We start from the raw sequence: 19944 nt of genomic DNA on the forward strand, positions 1-19944 counted from the left end.
ATCTGGCAGTCTTTTACATCCTAGTCTCTTCCCACCCACACCCCACCAAAATGAATAGCTCCATTCATTTGGGCCAGAGTATTGATTTCAGAGTCTTCTCTAACATAAAAATTCATTGAGGCCTCTTTGCCTTTGCTAAACCATTTCCCGAGTGTTTCTCCAAGATCAGAGCGTGCCTCCTCCTGACCCCAGGAAGAGGGAGAGTCCAGTCTAGAATGCTGGCAAGGCTGGTAAAAGAGTCAGTAATAAGCACATCAGTCCCCGTCCACAAAGGCCAGCACCGCAGAGTCCTCCCTCCTTTTCCTTGTCAATGTGTGAACAAGCCACTATCGTTCCCTCTGTCCCAATGAGTCTGCCACTGGTTTAGACAGACCAAGGATCTTCAAGTACAACCTGCGTTGTTAGGGCACAAACATTCATATTTAAAACTCCTGGAGAAAACTGCAGCACTCTGACATCAGTTTTTGATCAAACACAGCATGTCTCTGTGGAAGGAGCCGATACAACTGCTGTGAGATCATTATCAGGGCACCGCGAGCAGAGCGGTAACGGTTTGACAGCTACTGCACCAAGATCTCTGCCTGCCACCTCTACTGCTTGCTTGCTCTCACAACTCCTCCTTTTTCTCAGCCTAGAGTTTTTTGCTCTTTACTTACAAGTGCTTTTTTAACACTTTAGGACTAAGCTTTTGCTCTTATTGAGGGCACATCTAGTATGATACTGTCTGGCAGGGAGGTCGTACAATAACATAACATAATTGACATCCATTCTCCTGAGATGCTAACTACTCCATATAGCCTGCATGCAAAAGAAGCCACGTTGGATGTGCAATGCTTTTAACTTAAGACACCAGAGAATTAGAAGCACTAAAACAGACACTTCATACTACAGACAGCTGTTGCCAGCTGTGCCTTTGAATAGAACGTCTAACAAAACTGGCCTCATGAAAATAAAAGAGGCTTATTAGTATCATCCCAGAGAGAAAAGAGAAAATTATTTTGCATTCTGTCATCTTTTTACCTCTTCTTATTTGCTGGAATAATCTTATACAATTTCCAAAGGTTCTACAAATTCCATAAATCTTACACAATTCACATCATCATCCAACATGTTGATGGTTCACTGGATGTAACTTTCATGGGGTGCTTTGAGTCTGAGTGTTCAGCAGTTCAATTCAATAACAACATCAGCTCTAGAACTGAAAACAAAGGGTCAAGTGATCTTGGGCATAGCAATCACGTCAATGAATTGTTTGTACTAAGATTCTGAAGAGACAATGTGTTATAGAAACACCAACAATCTTCACTGTAGATTTTCTTCCTCATAGGCCTTTTGCTTGTAGGGAAGTACAGATGATACATGACTGATCTTGAATTTTTACATTAAATAGCTGTGACTCCTTTCTTGATGGAACAGGTGGCAGCTTTGCCCCCCAAAACCCAACAAAGTTCACACACAGGAAAGCATTCCTTGTGTTCTGAGTCTCTCTGTTATCCATGTGCCTAATTTTCACTGCATGCAAAATTACTTTTCATCAATTTTAAGCAAAGAAAAATGTCAAATGATAGACAGCTCAGGTGCCTAAGCATGAATGCAGAAAGATTTATAAAAATTCTTGTTGGTATTTTCAGGGGAGTGTGTTCATCAGACTTTCAAGTAATCTCAAAGAAGTTTTAAATCTTGTCTTAATGAGACTCACAAGAGGTCTCTTGGTAGTTTTCAGTGTATGAATTACCAGCCTCACAGAATTACAAGCCATGGAAGAACAAGTAAAAGGGACTGTAGGAAGGTAGATAGTAAGAGCTCAAAGATCTTCCATTCAAGCAGTCAGTATGAAAGCTCTTGTAGACAGAAGTCATATTTGTGCTGCATGCTAATCCCATCCAGGTTTTAATGTGTCCAAAGAGACTGAAAACTTGGAGGATTAGACTTCAAGCCAACTTAAAAGTGAGCTACAGGGAGGACACAAACACACGAGTCACAGCATCTTTGGGGGATTTCACAGAGCTGACCTGATTACTACTGCAGATGAAAGAGCAACCCACAATAACATGCTCCACGCTACAGGGGCTGCAGAAAATCACCTTCACAGCACACATGCATTCTCTTGCCATGGCTGGCATGTTCCCTCTTCTAAGAGACAAACTTGCTGTGGTATCAGATGTACTGAATGAGGGCTACCTCACTGGGCTACAGCCAAGACCACCATGCATTATCACCCAACCTTGCAACATTCCATTACTCATTACCCAGCTCAGGAGTGATGTATAAATAGCTTTGCAAAGATCTCGTGCCCTTCGCTTCATATCATGGAGAGATGACTTGCAACCTGTGCTGCTCATGCCTTGTTCAGGCCAGCAGCGAGTACATTCACACTGTATGGGGATAATTCCAGAATCTCTGATCTCTGACATCCAGCAAAAGGTGTGCTCCTTATACTTCTAGCTAGCTTACTTTTCTGATACTTGTTTCCGGGCAGAAATGTACTTTATAATTGAAGGCAGGATTAACTTTTACAGGTATTTGAACACAGAATTTAATAGAATATTATATTCCCTATTTTGTCCTACAAATATGGAGTTACATTTAAAAAATGTAAGTTATATTTAAAGAATCCACTTCAAAGGAGTCCTTTCCCAACAGTAGAGGACCTGTCAGTAAGTCTTTACAGGAACAACAACAGAATTGGACAACAGGACCCCTAGAGGGTACTGTATAATCCAGACTATATTACAGACCAAATTTTCAGACCACCTGACCAGGCAGATCATTAGTTCAAACCTTTTATAGCCTTTATTTCCAAGTATGTTATGAAAGTAAAATTGCTGAAGCATGTAGAAAGGAGACGAGAGAAGATATGAGCAAGGCCAAACACAAATTCAAGTGTGAAATAAACATTATTTTTAGAAACTTCCACATGAACATGATCCCTAGAGGAACAGGATTTCCTATCCTCCAGCTGAAAACTCTAAGAGAGGAAGATCCTAACACCATTTTCAGAAGATACCAGAGAGCTTTGTGGCTGACAAGAATCACAACAGCAGGAGTTAAAAATGAAATATCATTATTACAATAAACAGATCAGGTTGGAGGACGTACAAATCTGCCAACTTTTACGGCATAAGACAACTTCTAAAGTGTAAGATCAGGAAAAAAAGAAAAATCTCTACTGTCTATTTATCCTACAAATGTCTCTGTAAAGGCGTTTGCCAAAGCTTTCTGGAGGGAGTTCAGTACAGCTGAGTGGAACTGGCTGTTAAAATCACAGGTGGTTCCCAAGGTAGTTGTTAAAACCCCTATTAGACAGAGGAGCATGCCTCTAGTTGTGCCCATTCTCCTCCTCATTTCCTCTTTTTCCCATATTTCAGGCTCAGACCCAGAAGACTGTGGCTCTCCCTTCATGCCACACTTCTCATCACAATTCTGCAACCAGCTGACGGTGTGGCAGAAACACCCTCAGAACTTGAAACATCTTTTGAATTTTACATCCCAAGAGGATACAGGACAAGGGGTGGCTGAGTACCACAGCACTTGTGCTCCAGGGTGACTACAGTGGGAAAGCTACCAGAGTGAGGCAAACCAAAGCCATCTGATTTACTCCTGTACACCCTCCAATAAAAAGTTTCACACTTCAGCTAAGAGGACAACCTAAATAGTTAAAAAACAAACAAACAAAACAAACCCCCAAATGAAAACCAAACAATCCATTAATGAAAAACCCATAAATCCCTTTACCACATAAAAGCTGGGAACAGAGAGAAAGTTAGGCAGGATGCCAACTTCCTACCACTTTGCAGACAAAGCATGTCACACCTTTAGTTTGGACATTCATAAATAGATTCAAACTGTTGATACTTCAGAGGCCAGTGAGCAGGAACAAGGAAATTTCTTTTTAAACTCTGAAGACTGTATTCAACTGCAAGACTGCCATGTGGGAAGCAGATGAATAGAAGATTTTATGAGACCATGTCTGGCCTCCCACCCAACACTAGGGTCTGCTGTAAGCAGCAACGTGTATTGAAAGAGCGATCTCCTAATATCTGTATGGATACTGAAGCAAGCTATGAACAAAATACCTTCTTAAATGAGCCAACACATTAGTTAACCCTTTATTTAAAAACTGTCATGAAAATGCACCCTACAATCTATCATGAGGCCATTGGCATCCAAGACTGGTGATATTGAGTGCTAGTGGAAAATACTCAGGAGTCTTTTTTTTGTTTTGAACAAAAGAAAGAACAGCCTTTACTGAGGACAGAAGATTAGGAAAACAGTCATCCAAAGATGCTTCCCAACCCTTACTGGCCTTGTGCCTGAGTTTGTTCTTCTTCAGTTTGTATCCTCTGTGACCAAGGACAGTCAGAGATGGGAAGTGAGCACTGACACTTCTCAAGTGATCCTCAAAAGATGTTGCATGAGATGTTTTCATTAAACCATCATCTCAGTTCCCAGCTAGTCCAAATATTCCTCCTGCCTGCCACCTCCAGTGTTGGTAAGCATGTGCACAGGCACATCCAGCTGGCTTGGCACACAAGTGTTTTGCATCACCATGCCTTGGCAGCCTGGTCTTACACAGCCCAACCTCCGCATAAGCCAGAACAGCTGCTGCCCCAAGGAGACAGCAAGGTCTTGTACATCAGACACAGGTTCAATTCTCTCTCCCTAACAAGTTACTACTTATTATTGCATCCTGCTGTTCTCCATCTGAGGAATAATCACCTTCCTCTGCACAAAGTGTTGTAAGAATAAAGAGAGACTGGTAGGAACTCTGATATTAGAAGAGCAAGAGAAATGTGAATTTCTCAGATGCATTTTCAGGAGCAGAAACAAATCTGCAATGGCTCTAAGAACCACTCTTGGGTCCCACAGCTCAGGCTTAACTGCAGCAATTGCCCTTTTTGTATCTTTCAAAACAAAGTTTTCTGTATTCAGTCAAGACTTCAGGGAAAAATTTGAGTTTAATTCAAAGAACATGCCTGCTTAAACCTTGCTTCTGGGTGGAGTAATCAGAGGTGGGTTCAGTTATTTTATTTCTCCCATAAATTATGTGAGTCTGAAGTGTCAGTCTTAGAAGTTCTTCCATCTGGAGATGGGACTTGTGCCAATTATGTCATATTTTTTCTTGCCTCAAGTGCCTCATATTTATTGTATAGAAATCAAAATCCTAAGCAGTTCAGGTGGGGAGTAGATTTCCTTGTGACAATGAAGCATATTTTATTTTAGAATTTTAGGCCAGTTTGCTGCCACTACAAAACAGAAATATGATTTATCATACGTAAAATCCACATTTTGGAATAGAAATAGAAAAAAAGTTACAATGGCCCAATTTATCTGGGGAAATTTAATTCTATCATTGCTTGACAACAATTTAATAGAATAAAACACTTTGTACTGAGGGGATTTCACTTGTGTAAAATATATTTTTACTTCAAAAAAGCGTAGGAAAGGCTTGAATTTTAGAAAAGATTAATAGGCTAGATAAGCTTGTTTTAAAAGGATCTGCCAAGACATTTTTTTACAGATGGAATTGCAGTAGGCATAATCTTATTTTAAATGAAAAATAAATAAATGGATGATTAGAGTTTATGCAGTGTTGGGTTGGTTTGGGTTTAGTTTTTTGGTGAATAGAAAAATGCAGTTTTATAAATTACAATGAAATCACAGAAATCTGCAGTGAAGGAAATTGGTAATCCAAATACATGTGGAAAGTGTGTGTATGCATAATTGAAAATACTTAAGGCTTGAGATTTTTACCCAGACATCTCAGAGAGCTCTCTGAATATGGGAAACATCATTTTGCAAGGGAGCAAGGCAGACAGAAACCAGAGAAGTGGCCTTTCAATGATCTACATAGTCAAAAAGTATAGGATGTAAAAGAGTTGTCCCCACAGTCTGGTCTCATACATCAAAAATATACAGCTTACAGCAAATACATAGTACTGAGTGTGTGGAATTTTTCTTGCTACAGAACACTGATACATTGCAATATAGTGACTCTTACCCTAGTTTCCAGCTGATACTGCATTTTCTGGGAATTGAAGCTGCTTCATTTTGCTGGAGGAAGACTTCTTATTCATAGGGGGGGAAATACATTTTCATCTTAAGGCCAGTTGATTTTTGCACTTAATTTTGAAAGTGATTTTGAACATACTGCTTTTCTCATCACTGACTATTAAGTAGGTCGTCCTTGTCCACAAGTAATTTTTAGGTGCCCTCCTGAAATATGACAAAGTTCTTCAGTACAGCAGAAACAGAAAAGTAAAGCTGGAAATGCCACTGGAATGTTCAAGAAAGGAACATGACTATTGTATTCCAACCTTGGGTATAACATACATTTAGTTGCCAATAATACAAAGCATTTCTGCCTACATGCGCACTAGAACACAATTCTATAAACAACATAGGAAACAAATCCTTGGCTACTTCACATTGAGAATGTCCTTAAATCTGTTATTGGATTGAGAATTTAACAGAATGTTGTCACAGGCCCCTACAGTCCAGTCATCACTTGACTCTGCTCATACTCCCCTGTACAGAGTCCTGGCCACTCTGCAACACTTCTACAGCCAGGAGTGAATATTCTGAACCTTATTCCTGCCTTTTAATTCCCAAAAAATGCTCTAGTAAGACAACTACAAGAAATAAAGGGTTTTCTAATGCAGACAATGCAAGTTGATCGCTTATGAAGATAGAATAAGCCTTGTGGTGAATGGTCTGGACAAAACACCGAGAGTGAAAAAGCCTCAGGTGTCATTGAACACTTCAGTGTCAGCACTTAGAAAAGGTACTACTGATACTATTTCATATCCAAAACCAACCTTCTGGTGGGAAACAGGATGAAATTCTGCTGCCTGAGTTATGTTTTAATCAGTTTGGGGTGAATTTGGAAATGCTCTGTAAACTGAAACCCAGGTGAGCACTAACAATGCTTTGCTGCCCACACAGGCTTCTCACATAGCTCCAAACGATCTGATATCACAAGCTTAAATCACAGTTTAACTGTAAATAGACCAAAACATAATAGGTCTGGTCTGAAGGGCTGACCAGGACAGTCTTTTTGAATGAAAGCACATGTGTAGTAGAGTTGTAAAATTGAAAGGCAACACATGAAGACTTCGATTTAAAAATACACCAATAGTTCTCACTATCTTCAGCTGGTCAAGCAGGTTGTAGAGTGGAAAGCATGTCTGTTGAGCTCCTGGTCCCTGGCATTTCTGGGTTGCCAAATAAAAGCAAGAAAAAATAGTTGGAAAAGAGTTACTCTGTAACATTTCTGCAGGGATTTCCATCTGGAAATGGAACAGGTGAACTTGAGCTTAAATGAAGGGTTTAAGTGTAGAAATAGCTCCAAAACCACAAAGTAATGATTTACTTTGTTTGACTGAAAAAGAAAAAAAAAAAAGCCAGATAAAATCTGATGGCTTGAAAATTCTTTTCCAGGTACCAAAACAGTTATGTGAACAGTCGGTGTTGGACTTGTACCCTTCACATTAGCAGACCCTCTTCTGTCATCATCTGACTGAACTGAAGAACCTGACTCTAGCCAATGGGCATAAGAATAATTGTTTTTCTTGCATTGTACCTAAAATCAATATCCAAATATTGTAATTATCACCTACTGTGTACTATATGACTCTTCCTTTTTTTTCTGAGTAGGGGAGGAAGACAAGAAGTCAGGAAGAGGCTTGTTTGTAAAGTAAAGGGAAATAGAAAATCTTATAGCCTAGGATGTATATGAAGCCCAGTAACTTTAATATCTTATACTCCTTATATACCAGCTTCAATAAGAAAATAAGAAGGCAGATTGGATTCTTGTGTTTGTCTATTTCCTCTTACATTCTGGATTGTGAGATAAAGCTCTGTGTCAAGCCAAAGCTATTGCACCCATCACAACATGTCAGCAACTGTGACTCAGAACACATTACACTCAGGAAGAAAAAGATGCAAAGATAAGATATTAGGACTGAAATCAATACAGGATTCTCTTTTACATATCCCAACAGTCTCATTAACTTCAAAGTAGCTGATATGAATGTAATTAAGGAGCAGAACAAACAGCAAAAGGGAAAAAGAAACCACAGGGCCCTGTTTCGAGATCCTCACCAAAATGGCATAGCACAAGTCTGTAGCATAAATCACAGGATACACTCTGTCAAGCCTAACAGAAATTTTTTCAACAAATAATAGTGACACTTTAAACAATGCAAATTGTATAAACGCGGGCATCGGCAGTTTAAACACAAATAAGCATCACCACCAGGGAAAAACACAAATAAGCATCACCACCAGGGAATAACTTTATACAACAACAAACAAGTTCTTGGTGCTCTAATGTGCTAAACCCAAATCACAGCTGGCTGCTAGAATTAAACCTATATGCTACCCACACAAGATAGTCCTATAAAAAAGGAGAACCAGGTGCACCATGACAGAGCTGGATACTGGAGACTTTTCAAGTCAGCTTTGCATGGTCACAACCAGAAAGCAATTCTGTGCAGCACTGAAATGCACGCCACTGTTAATAATTAACACTGTTAACCTGTTGGGCTGCTGTCAGGTTCACAGGCCAATGTTCAAAATTAAATGAGAATGCTTCTGTGTGCCATGGTTATCCAAGTCATGCTTAGAGAAAACAGATGTCTATGGGACAGAATTCTGACCTCAAGGGCATTAAATGGCAGCAGTTGTGATGAGGAGGCTGAGTGGGTGCTTTCCACTTGCAGAGGGCAATGGGCTTGGCTGGGCAGCAGGAGAGAGCCTGTGCTGCTACACCCCCACCATCCCAGCCTCCACAGAAACAGGACAGCTGAGTCCCCAGGCATTAGGAAAGCGGCAGTGACACATTTTTAACAGGCAAAGTGCAGCTACAGGGAAAAGGTGCAGAAGACTTCAGGGGAAAAATTTCTTCTAGCATTTTTCATAAGCTCTAAATTCCTAAATCCTCCCCCTCCTGTTCACCCCACAAATATGAATCAAGGGATCAACAGATCAATGGGATAATTGCATGGAATGTCTTTAATGGAGCATCAGCCCCTGTTTCTTACATACATTACTGAATGTTCCTACGAAGTGCTAAATTAAAATTTACGGTAGTGCTAATTGAAGTCACATTTGTGTGTGTGCTGCGTGCTGTTAGGCAGGAGGAGATTTCTTTTTCTGGAGATTAAAACTTCAGTAATGTCTTTTTGTGCTTATACCAGTTTAATGCAAAAGCAAAACAATTATAGGAGGCTGTTAATGGATTAGATGGCCAGTGTTGCTGTCTAGCTGTGTTCCAGTTTTTCCTCTGTTGGCTCTGTGCTGTCTGTTGTCATCTCCTAATTATCTGTTCCTTTTTCAGTTGGCAGCTTCAATGTGTTGGGGGTATTATTCAAACCCAAATTAATTTGTATTTTTCAGGAATTGCTTAAAGAGTAGGAGTTTTATTTGGAGCTTGATACAGCAATAAAATTTTTATCAGATGCAAAAGAGAAATTTGGTTTTTTTGGCTGACTTGCACAGCCATGAAACTATTCACATTGATCAGCAAGAGCAGAGAAAACTCTGGTGTTTCAAGATAAAATAAGAACTTCTGATATTCTTGGCAGATGATTTTTTTCCACATGGCCTATCATCATCATCATCATCTCCCACCTTATGGTAGTTTCTGAGGGCAGAAAGCAATGGCACTTTCAAAACCCTTGGAGAGTGTGTCTGCTGAGGTCTTAACTGACACTTGAACTGCTGCTGGTGGCAAGCAAGTCCAAGGACATAAGGAAAGAAATCTAGCATTTAAATCCCAGTATTTTCATTCATGAAGCCAAAAAATTAATAAGTAAGAAGAGATTGTTATCATGCTAAATATATTTTATATATTTCAAATCCTACTAGGTGCTGCACACATGCAAGTTGGTTTAGAGCATGCAGCATTGAGTCTATGCAGCCATTCTTCCCAATTTGTGCACTGTTTAGCCACCATCCACAAAAAATACAACAAAAAAAATTATCATAGAATTCTAATAAGAAAATAAGTAATGAATATATTTCCTAATAGATACTGAAAAAACATGGGGTTTGGAAAATCCAGTGTTCCATATGCACTACCTTCCAGTAAGCTCTGTGTTTATAAGAAGCAGGCTGTACTGAAGAGTTTATTCCAACAGTCCAGGGCTGCCTTTTAGACATGAAATCTCCCCTGTATTCTCTCTTGAAAACCATCTCTTGGGAAAATGGAGTAAAGAGAGGGAAATAAAGACAAAATAAACTCAAAAAGAGTTAATCTGAAACTAATCAAACCCCATTTTCTTCCCCTGCACCAGAATTTTTTTTTTTTAATTTCAGCGCTGAATTCATTTTCAAAGACATGCCGATCCTTTTGAGGGGAATTCCACATCTTACAGCTGTGCAATCTGCCCTGCAGTGAACGCCTTACTCGCCCACCTGCTCACTGCAAAACACCCTGAACTTCCCAGAGCTGAGGCTGAGCCAAAAGAGCTGTGCCTTAGACGAGTCACTGACCTCCAACAAAGACTGTGCTTAACCTGTTATATTTTAAAGTGAAAGTGGTAAAATTCAAAACTGCACATGGCTAGCAGAGCTCTTGTTACCTTGCAGTGTTATGTTGTATTATGCATGGTCATCTGTTAATAATGTATGGTCTCATACAGCAGTTAAAAAGCGGTTTCGTTAAACAGCTTCATTTTAAGAATAATTTGTTAAGAATGCAACTTCTGAAAAAAGGCTAAGTTCTTGTTCCACATTCAAAATCTAACCCACATTCTGAGAATAAAGGAACAGTCATAATTTAAACACATGACAATTCATGCTTGAAATATGTAAGTCTAGCCTTAACTACCTCCCATCTTGATATTTTATTTTTGCCCACTTTATTATTCCTCTTTACTCATGTTGATTCAAAAGCGTATACTAAAATTTTTATTTTATCACTTGCTGTGCATTTTGATGCCAACAATGAGTTGAACTCTACCTGTTTAAAAGCTCATTTACTGGGCCAAAATGATGTCACTTTCTTTTCATAAGGGCTAGCCAGGTTTTGTTATCATGAAAGATTAAAAGATGTGACCTTTGGCATTGAAAAACATTGTGGCAACTCCTACAGCTTCTAACTTGAATACTATAAAGTATGCTCGCTTTGTAGCAAGCACAGCACTAAAACATGTACTATACCTGGCAGAGATATTTATTTTCAGCTTGCATCTCACGCATGCATTAACTGCTGGATTGACTATATTGTTGGTAGAACAATGGGTCAAGCCCAGACCTGGTGGAAGCTATCTGATGGGCAGGTGTATCAATGGGAAAGCACACATTCATCTGAGCAAAAACACAGAGCTGAAGTCAGAGGCACGCTATCCCCTCTGCCTTGTTAGTGGAATTAAGCCTCCCTGACCAGTACGAATGCACAACCAGCTCCAGGAGTTGTCACTGAAGAGGAAAACACGCTTAGCAATCTGCCAAAATGAGGGGCACAAGATTGCGCCTGTACAGTGCAACCACTCACATGTGCAGTCAAAAAAACATGGCAAGTGGAAAGAAATACAAGGTCTACCTCAGCCTGAACTGCCTTTTTTTCCTTTTCAACAGAAATTACAGTCATTCCCAGGTTCAGCCAATCTCTACAGTGAGAGCATGGTCACCCTGCACAGTTTTGTTGTGATTGTTGTGATATTTGATGTCTCCTTTCCGCTCCTCCTCCTTAGAGCCCCTTATTTATGAGACATACTCTTCTTCACTCTAGAACAACTTTCTAATCCCTGTGGCCACAGAAGTGACCTCCAAAACAGTTCCTGGGGTGACAGTAGTCACCTGAGAGCAGTGAGGTTCCTGCTGTGCATGCACACACCACAGCCCTCCAGACCAGAGAGTCACCCACTAACTATCCTGTTAAAATTCTGGAGAACAATGCCATCTGATAATATGAGAGATGAAAGCCGACTGTCAACAGAACAGCTCACCAGGCAATACATATAGATAAGTGCCAGCTTCACAGCTGGGCATGCCCACATCTAATATCAGCCCCTATTACCAGGGAGTTTTGAGTAATCCATGTCAGGGATCACAGAAGTTAAAGCAAGTTCAACCAACCTACTTCAAATGCATGGTGCAGTATGGTTGATTTTCCTGCAAGACAGTTAGTCTGCTCAGAAGAATCTCTAATAACTTTGTAAGTATTTTAATTTTTTTAAAATCAAACTTTTAATCTCTTCCTCCCCCATTTGGACAAAAGAGGAACAAGATAATAAGGCAGGGCAAAAAAAGAAAAGGCTCTTTGGATTTCTCATCCAGACTGCATTTTCAAGGCCAGCGTACCAGGGAAAACATTTACTGGCATATCAACTCTGAAGATGCAATAGACTGGAGCACAGAAACGTGGTTTTGCCTTACGTTCACAACCTCTTTCCAACACATTTTTAGTTTCCTAAAAGACAACGTACAATCTCTGATTCTATATGCAGACTGCTAAAAAAGTCAGCATGACTGAGCATTAGAAAATGTGGCTTAAAACACACATTTCAATTAATTTTCGAAGTGATTACTTTTAAAGAGCAAGACTATGAAAAGTTTCGTCATATAATGAGATTTTCATTTTCACTCAGATGATTCTAAATTCTTTAGCTTTAATCGATATAATATACATAATGTTAATTGCATGCAAAAAAAATCCCACATTTTTTTGAAATTCTGGCTCCCATATGTCTAAAATAATATTTCTTGACATCCCCTCCACCAAAATTTTAATATGCACTTGCTAAACATCTCCCTTAAATAACAGTTGCTTTGTAGTACAAAGTCCATCCAGAATAACGTAAGATAGGATTTTCAGGTCACTGTTTCTCCTCTTTTCTAGGTGTCAGGATCTTACAGTGGCCTACCAACAACAGGCATCAGAAATAACCTTTCCTTGTGGCTCAAGATCCAGTTGGAAATTCTGGCCACAAAAAGACGCTTACAGGACACACCTGGACCAAATTTCATGGCTCATTAAAACCCTATCATAGTTCAATACTTTGCAGTGATAAAGTACAAAATATGCACAAATGTCAAACTACATTAATTCATTAAATATTTACAGAATTTTAAGACCTTAGAAAATTTAGAAGAAGTCCTTGTATTTTATATACTTCTGGTCAAGAAAAATTAGCTCAGCTGAATAAGCAGTCATGTAAAATTGGAATGGGTCCTTTTTCTCAGACAACAATACTCCCCTCAGTTTTGTTTCCAAAGCAATGGTGCCAATTTATTATTTTTTTTAAAGGAATTGCATACTCTGTAGCTGTTTCTCAATTAAGAGTACATGTTCCCATGTTACCCTCTCCATTCGAAATCCACACATTTTCACTACTTAAAATGGGATTTGCTTCAATCTCCAGCAGTTAGATCCTTTACCAAACGGTAGAATCTATTTCCAAACTTTCTACTACGTTAGGTCTTGGCAGACTCTGACCTGAAGATAATTCACATGATTTGCTTTTTGGTAAATTATAAAGTGAGTTTCAGAACTCCTACACGTCTTACAGAAATTTTTTTCCTTGAGCAATCTTATCTTTTCCCTGAATTGTCTCCAATTTATCATCAGCTTCTTTGAATTTTTGATGGCAGAATGTGACACTGCAGAGAATTCCCAATTAGATCAGCTGTGACATTCTCTGTTTATATTTTACCTTTCCTCACTTGTATCTCCAACTATGGTTAACATTTTAGAATGTCATGAAGTCACTGTTACAGTGCTCTCTGCTAGAAAACTTCCACCATGCTCTAAACTCATCACTTCTCAGCCTGTCTCCCATTCTGCTTTCAGAGTCTTAATATTTTTACCTTCATGTTCCATCCTATCCCAACTGTATAAACATTCAAATAGTTACATTTCCTTTACCTTATCAATTCATAGACAATAAAGTCTATGTTACAGGCCTCTTCATAATTGTTTTGTTTTTCCCAATCCTGGGTCACTTGCAATGGTAATCAGTGTGGATCTTCTGTGCTCCTTTGGGTCATCACTAAATATCTAATCTAGTTTAGGACAGAAAGGAAACAGAGTCAGCAACTGAATTTTAATACAAATTAAAATGTCACAAAAGATGTCATGTAAAGAGAAGTACACTTGCTGAATATTCATTATTGTTGGTAGAACAGTAGCACTGATACAAGAAATGTGAAAATGAAGGTCTAGAGTTCCAATTTATAGCCTTTTTATTAATAACTCACGCTTTTTTTCCTGATCCTTTTTGCATGGGAAGATACTTTACATGCACACTAAATTAATTAGACACATAAAACACATTTCACGCCGGTCAACTCATTTGCTTTGGGCAGTATTCCACCAGATTTCCAGACAATTAACAGCTATAACATCTGGAAATCTCAGACAAACGGCCACCAACCATGCAAAAACCGACTGCATATCACACAAGCCTCTGCTGCATCCCAGGAGTTCTGAGGCACAGACGTCACAGGAGGCAGGCATGCACAGGACACCCTGGAGAAGCTGCACAAGCATGGATCATCTACATGTGCACATCCACGTGCAATGAGATGTTGGATTTGCTATTCTGAGGAGGACTGAAAGTTATGATGTCTTGACCATTTCATTGCAGAGCTTTTCAATAGAATTAAGCTCTGTATCTTCCTATCCTATAGGATATTTAGCAACACACTGGCAACACTCAGCACAGAAGCAGGAGAAGCACTGATCCTTTTGTTTTAGTGTGAAAGGTCAGGTCTCAAGGATGCAAAATCAAAATCTGAATTTGTTCCTGTCCTTTCATCCATTTGCCTAGAGGCCTTGTATCCTCTAAGACATCAAGAACCAAGTAAGTAAATACAGTTTGTATCCAGCTGCCTTAACCACTGAAAGGGTAAGTCTGAGTGTTACAAAAATCCCAGTATTTTCTTAGGTATTTTCAGAATCCTAGATGAGGTTTTTGAATCCTGATGGCCCAGAGCTGGGAGCCTAAAATTCCTGTGCACACCAGCTCATCTAAGTGCTGAACACCCAAAATGTTGTTTCACGACGGTGCCTTTCTCCGTCAATAATAAGAGTCTTTACAGTACAGAACCTACAGAGCTGGCTACTGACTTTCATGCTATGGCATTGCCTGACCCCTGTGCCTTTGTGTCCAGACTGTTCCTGGACACAAACACAACACAAGAACAATGTCCAAGTCCTCAGCAACTTGCAGTCTCAAAGAACAGCACTCCTAAAACCAATAGATCGGGGGGAAAAAAACGCCAAAAGTCACGTCTCTGACTAAAAAAGGCTTTCCACCTCAAGGCTTATTCCACAATTCAGCTGACAAATGCAGAGATGAGGATTTCTCAACTGTGAAGTTTCCAGTAAGGGATGACCCACCCATATTCTTAGGAGAACTGGGAAAAGAGAAGCAAGCCCCTGAAAAGGATACAACTCACAGGGTACCATCAGGACTTAGCTCTGGAAAAAAGCTACCACTTGCCTACAAGAAGAGAGTCACATCACACAGAATCAGTTCCCAACATTCCCAGAGTCAGCATGCAGGGGCTGAGCATGCAGGGGCTGAGCATGCAGGGGCTGAGCATGCAGGGGCTGAGCATGCAGGGGCTGAGCATGCAGGGGCTGAGCATGCAGGGGCTGAGCATGCAGGGGACATGCATAAAAGGTACAGCTCCTCTGTCCTTATAACCCCACGGAAAAAAGGATATCCAAAAAGGCAAAACAATTAAATTGGGAGAAAGGAGCGTATTTGATGCCAAAGTTGTGGTGCATTTACACCACAGAATGCAAGGCTGTTCAGCGGTATCAGGGAAGACACAAAGGCTGCATGAGATGCTGAAAACGTAGAGAAAACCTTACGGGCATGTGCAGAGTTCTGTCCATATCCAGACCCAAACATCCACCACTCTGTTTATCCAATTACCATTTCATTTAGCTGAGCAGTGCTTAACTGAAATTCTTCAAGGTTAGGGCCCCAGGAATAGTTGCTTTTCTCTGTCAATTCTTTGATTGACTTTACCTCCATCTCTCCAAATACCCTGGATGCCCCCAAACCATTTGGGATAAGCAAACTTGTGCTGAATTTTCTGTCTGTCTCATTCTTTCACTACTTAAGTAGGGAAAAAAACCCCAATCTTTGCTTGTTCAGCTAGCTTAAATACTGAGGGTAGGCAGCGATGTCCTTCTAATGCTAAAATTAATCCAATTTGCATGGGAACATATAAGCAGCAAATATTTATTCATGATTGGGAGGGAGCTGATCCAAGTATGTATACTAAAGGTAGACATTAAAAAAAAGCATAAACATTGATCACCATAGCTTTCCTACAATTAGCTACCAGGTATAATTAATTTGTGCTTGCAGTCATATTAAATCACTAACAAGCATAACATGTTTGAAATAAAGAAATAATTCAAGTAAAATGCAATTAGGGAGATCCAGTTATTTCAATCTGGGCAAAATGACCCTCACTCTGTATCCTGATAGTTAATGAAGCTAACTTTAAAAGAATTCCTTTTTCTCCCCAGAAACATTATCTTTGTCTTTTCCTAAACTTCATACCAAAGCTGCAAAGTTTAATTAAAAGTGCTACACAGTCTGGAGGAGTAAAAAGTAAGAGGGATGTCAGCAACAGAAATGGCAGCCTTCTTGTAAGCAGTTTGCCAAAAAAGGGAGTCAAATGCAGGGTTATTGTTAAACTTGAAGCAGAAGGAGATAAAAAACACACAGGCTTGTATTTTTACATACTTTGTGTGAGTATTGTGAAAGGTTGTGTTCCTTAGCTGAAACCATTCCATTGCAGGGGAAAGTAAAATTGCCAGACTGTATTGTTTTACTAGAAGGCAGACGGACCTTTACTTCTAAAAAAGATGCCTTGTTTGTTTTTTTCAGTTATTTGAGTTTTTTTAAAAGACTCCTGGCCATGAGCTTAAGACTATGTTTGATCAAAACCAGCTCAGGAGGATCAGTCAAAGTCAGTATCTCACTGCCTTGATGCTTTTCTGGTCAAGGCTTCTAGAAAGGGAATTGCCATGAACAGGAAGCACTGGAGCATTACTGTGAAAGCCTGTGCCACTCCCACAGCAACTCTGAGCACTTGTGCACAGACAATTCTGAAGCATTTTAGCAGTGACTGAGGATCTGGACAAACCCATGCATCATTGAGAAGCCCTTATTCAGTTTGTTGGTGAAAAATCTCTCTGCTGGAGACATAGTGTCTTTCCATCAGAGTGGACTGTATGATCATTCCTCATCCGCAGCTCAAGCAAAGTTCTTTGATGGAGAGGAAAGTTGGTCTGAGATAAGCTCAGAAATATGTCACCAAAGTAGAGGGAGAAGCATTTCTCTGATCTTATAGGGCCTCATTTCCACTGACCACCTCAGATTAAGTCAGCCTACAGGCACAAAAATCATGGTGCATGGGTAGGAAAACAGATAAAAAAGGAGAGCTTAAGAAAAAAAAAGGAGAAAAATAATCTCACTAGCTTCTGTGCTCATCTGGTACCCTGTTACCAAAATATTTAAGCACCTAACCAGTTTCTGCATCTATCACCCTGTGCACAAAATGCACAGCATTATACATTTTGTCTGTGCAAAGGTAGATGGAGAGGAGAGGATTTTGACATGCCAGTGCTCCTGAATCAGCAAATGACAAAGATATTTGTAATTTGGTTCTGAGAAAGAGCTTCAGAACCAAGCAAGGCAGATATAGCTACATAAACACATGTGGAAGGCAGGCAAAACTAGACTGTACTTGAGCACCTCTGCTCCCTGCTATACCCTAGTCCTGAAATGAGGAGTTGAGCTCCACTTTTGAAACCCATACAAGTGATTTTGAACAGAGACTGGGAAGCAAGTATAAAAAAAGAAACTCCTTCAGCCTATAGGAGCAATAGCAAAAGGAGCCAAGGTAGATGATTTTCTCAGGCCATGGCAGGACTTTCCCTCTAGCTGCCTGACAGGCAATTGCCTTAATCCTTACATGATCCTCACTCTTTCCAACAGTGTACATCTGCCCTGTTCCATATGCATCACCAGTAGGCTTTTGCCCCTCCTTTTAAGGGTTCCTTCCATGCATACAACCTCTTCCTAGCCAAAGCCACCAACAAAAATACCTTTATTAGGTTACATTAACTCAATAGAGATCTAATCAAATTTATCTGTCAAAACCCAATTCATTTCTTAAAGAACAGGCATTCATTTGCTCCATTAGGTTGCAATGGGTTGTGCTCTATCCTACTGTCCACACTGGGTCTAGCTTTCTTTCACTTGGATTGCAAATACTATGAACTGCCTTTCCTAAAAATCAGTTGAGCAGTCAGGAGTGGTAAAAAAACCCAAAGAAACCAAAAACCCCACAAAACCCAACCAAACAAATAGAACACTGGGATTTTCTGTAGTTCCTAGAAAAGAACACCATTATGTCATTATATACGTCATGTATAAATTCACGGTTTTCTCACACTTTACCTGTCCTGGGTTATGCTATCCCCTCATGCGAAAAACAATAGGTTTCACAGCTCAGGCAAAGGTAACAATGATAAACCCAAGTAAGGAATCAGGGGGGATCAGTGGGGAGGAAACTGGATCTTCAGAACTTCTGTAACATTTTTCTGAACTTGCTTGCCTTTGACCCACAGCATGAATATGGCAGGTACTAGCACCAAGTAAAGCATCACAATGTCTTGACACATTCCAGTGTCTTTCAATGCCTTCAGTGGACATTTCCTCAGCTGTCCCCAAGGCCCCAGAGATGCACATGACGCACTCAGTCTGAGCACACAAGTTGCCTGCAGGAGAAAGTGATAAGGTTTTGACACCTCACCTGATCTGTCATTTCACTTGTGAGTCGAGTGGAGAAAAGTCATTGTGCAGCAGTGAGAGTCAGCCTTCGCTTTTTTTAACAAGATTGAGCAAAATAGATTGTGTTGAGAGGCAAGTTCAATAAATGCATTACAGAGGTTTTGGGCCTTTGTTTACGCAGTTGCTCTCAGTGGGCATTTTGCCAGAGCTCCAGCTTTTACATAAATGGACATTTAAGCCTTTCAGGTAAAAGAGGGGGCCCACAGGAGGAAGCTACAAGGTCATTTACAAGGTAATGGTCACTTTTTTCCTGTTTTCAAAAGATTATAACTATATAATTTCATTTTGTTAGTATTAGCTTTGGAATATATATATAATACTAGTCTTGTGCTGCACAGTACCATTCTCAAGACTTCATTGTATTTTATATACATACATATATATGCATACATACATATAGAGACATGATTTTGCTGCCAAATGCTCTCCAGGATTCCCTCTAGAGAAACAGCATTGCAGACACCTTGTATGCAATTGAAAGGACAGCAGAGCAGGCTGAGACTTTTCAGCCTGGAGAAGAGACAACCTGAACAGGCAACACATGACAGAGGTCAACAAACTAAAGAGTGTCTTTGAAAAAATGGATAAAAATTGGCTTTATGCTGAATCTTCCAGCTTAAAAACTAAGGGACACAACATGAAATGTGCAAGAACAAGGCTCAGGAAAAATAAAAGACAGCAGCTCTGCCTGTCACAAGAATTCTTGGAAAAGAATATTGTGTATGGAAAAAGTTTGCACAGGCTGACAGGGAACCTGTACCAGAAACTTGAAGAAACCAATATTTTAAGGCTATCAAATAGTAAAAAGCCACACATTGGGTTTATGAAATGGTGAGGATTGGGAGTGCACTTGGAGAAAGTACATTTCTTTTCTTACTTCTATTCTTCCCTGTGCACTTTCTTGTAACCAGCTGGATAGAGGGCCCAGTGGACCCTTAAACAGAGGCAGAACAGATGTTCTTAAACTCTTGAATTTTCTGTCTTCCACAGAGAACCCACACCACGTTTCTGTTCATGTAATTGCCCATCTAGTTACAAGGCAATCAGTAGATGAGCAGAAATTCTAAGTTAGACCTCTAGAACTAATATTTTAACCACATCAGAACTTTCC

The 19944-nt window shown here is 39.9% G+C and overlaps 1 long non-coding RNA gene across 1 annotated transcript in view; it reads right to left on the reverse strand.

The window, feature by feature from the left end:
- Positions 1–12605: 12605 nt before the first annotated feature.
- The window catches only part of LOC136291304 (uncharacterized), a 56418-nt gene continuing 49079 nt past the window's right edge, over positions 12606–19944 (reverse strand). Inside the window, exons 2-3 of the long non-coding RNA XR_010721487.1 lie at positions 13874–14010; positions 12606–12959 (exon numbers count right to left, since the gene is read on the reverse strand). This is a non-coding gene — a long non-coding RNA (uncharacterized lncRNA). The remainder of the gene's footprint in view (positions 12960–13873; positions 14011–19944) is intronic.

The sequence above is a fragment of the Chamaea fasciata genome, unplaced genomic scaffold (genome assembly GCF_029207755.1).
Source record: "Chamaea fasciata isolate MVZ Bird 193981 ecotype frontalis unplaced genomic scaffold, bChaFas1.0.hap1 SCAF_6, whole genome shotgun sequence".
NCBI classification, from domain to species: Eukaryota; Metazoa; Chordata; class Aves; order Passeriformes; family Sylviidae; genus Chamaea; species Chamaea fasciata.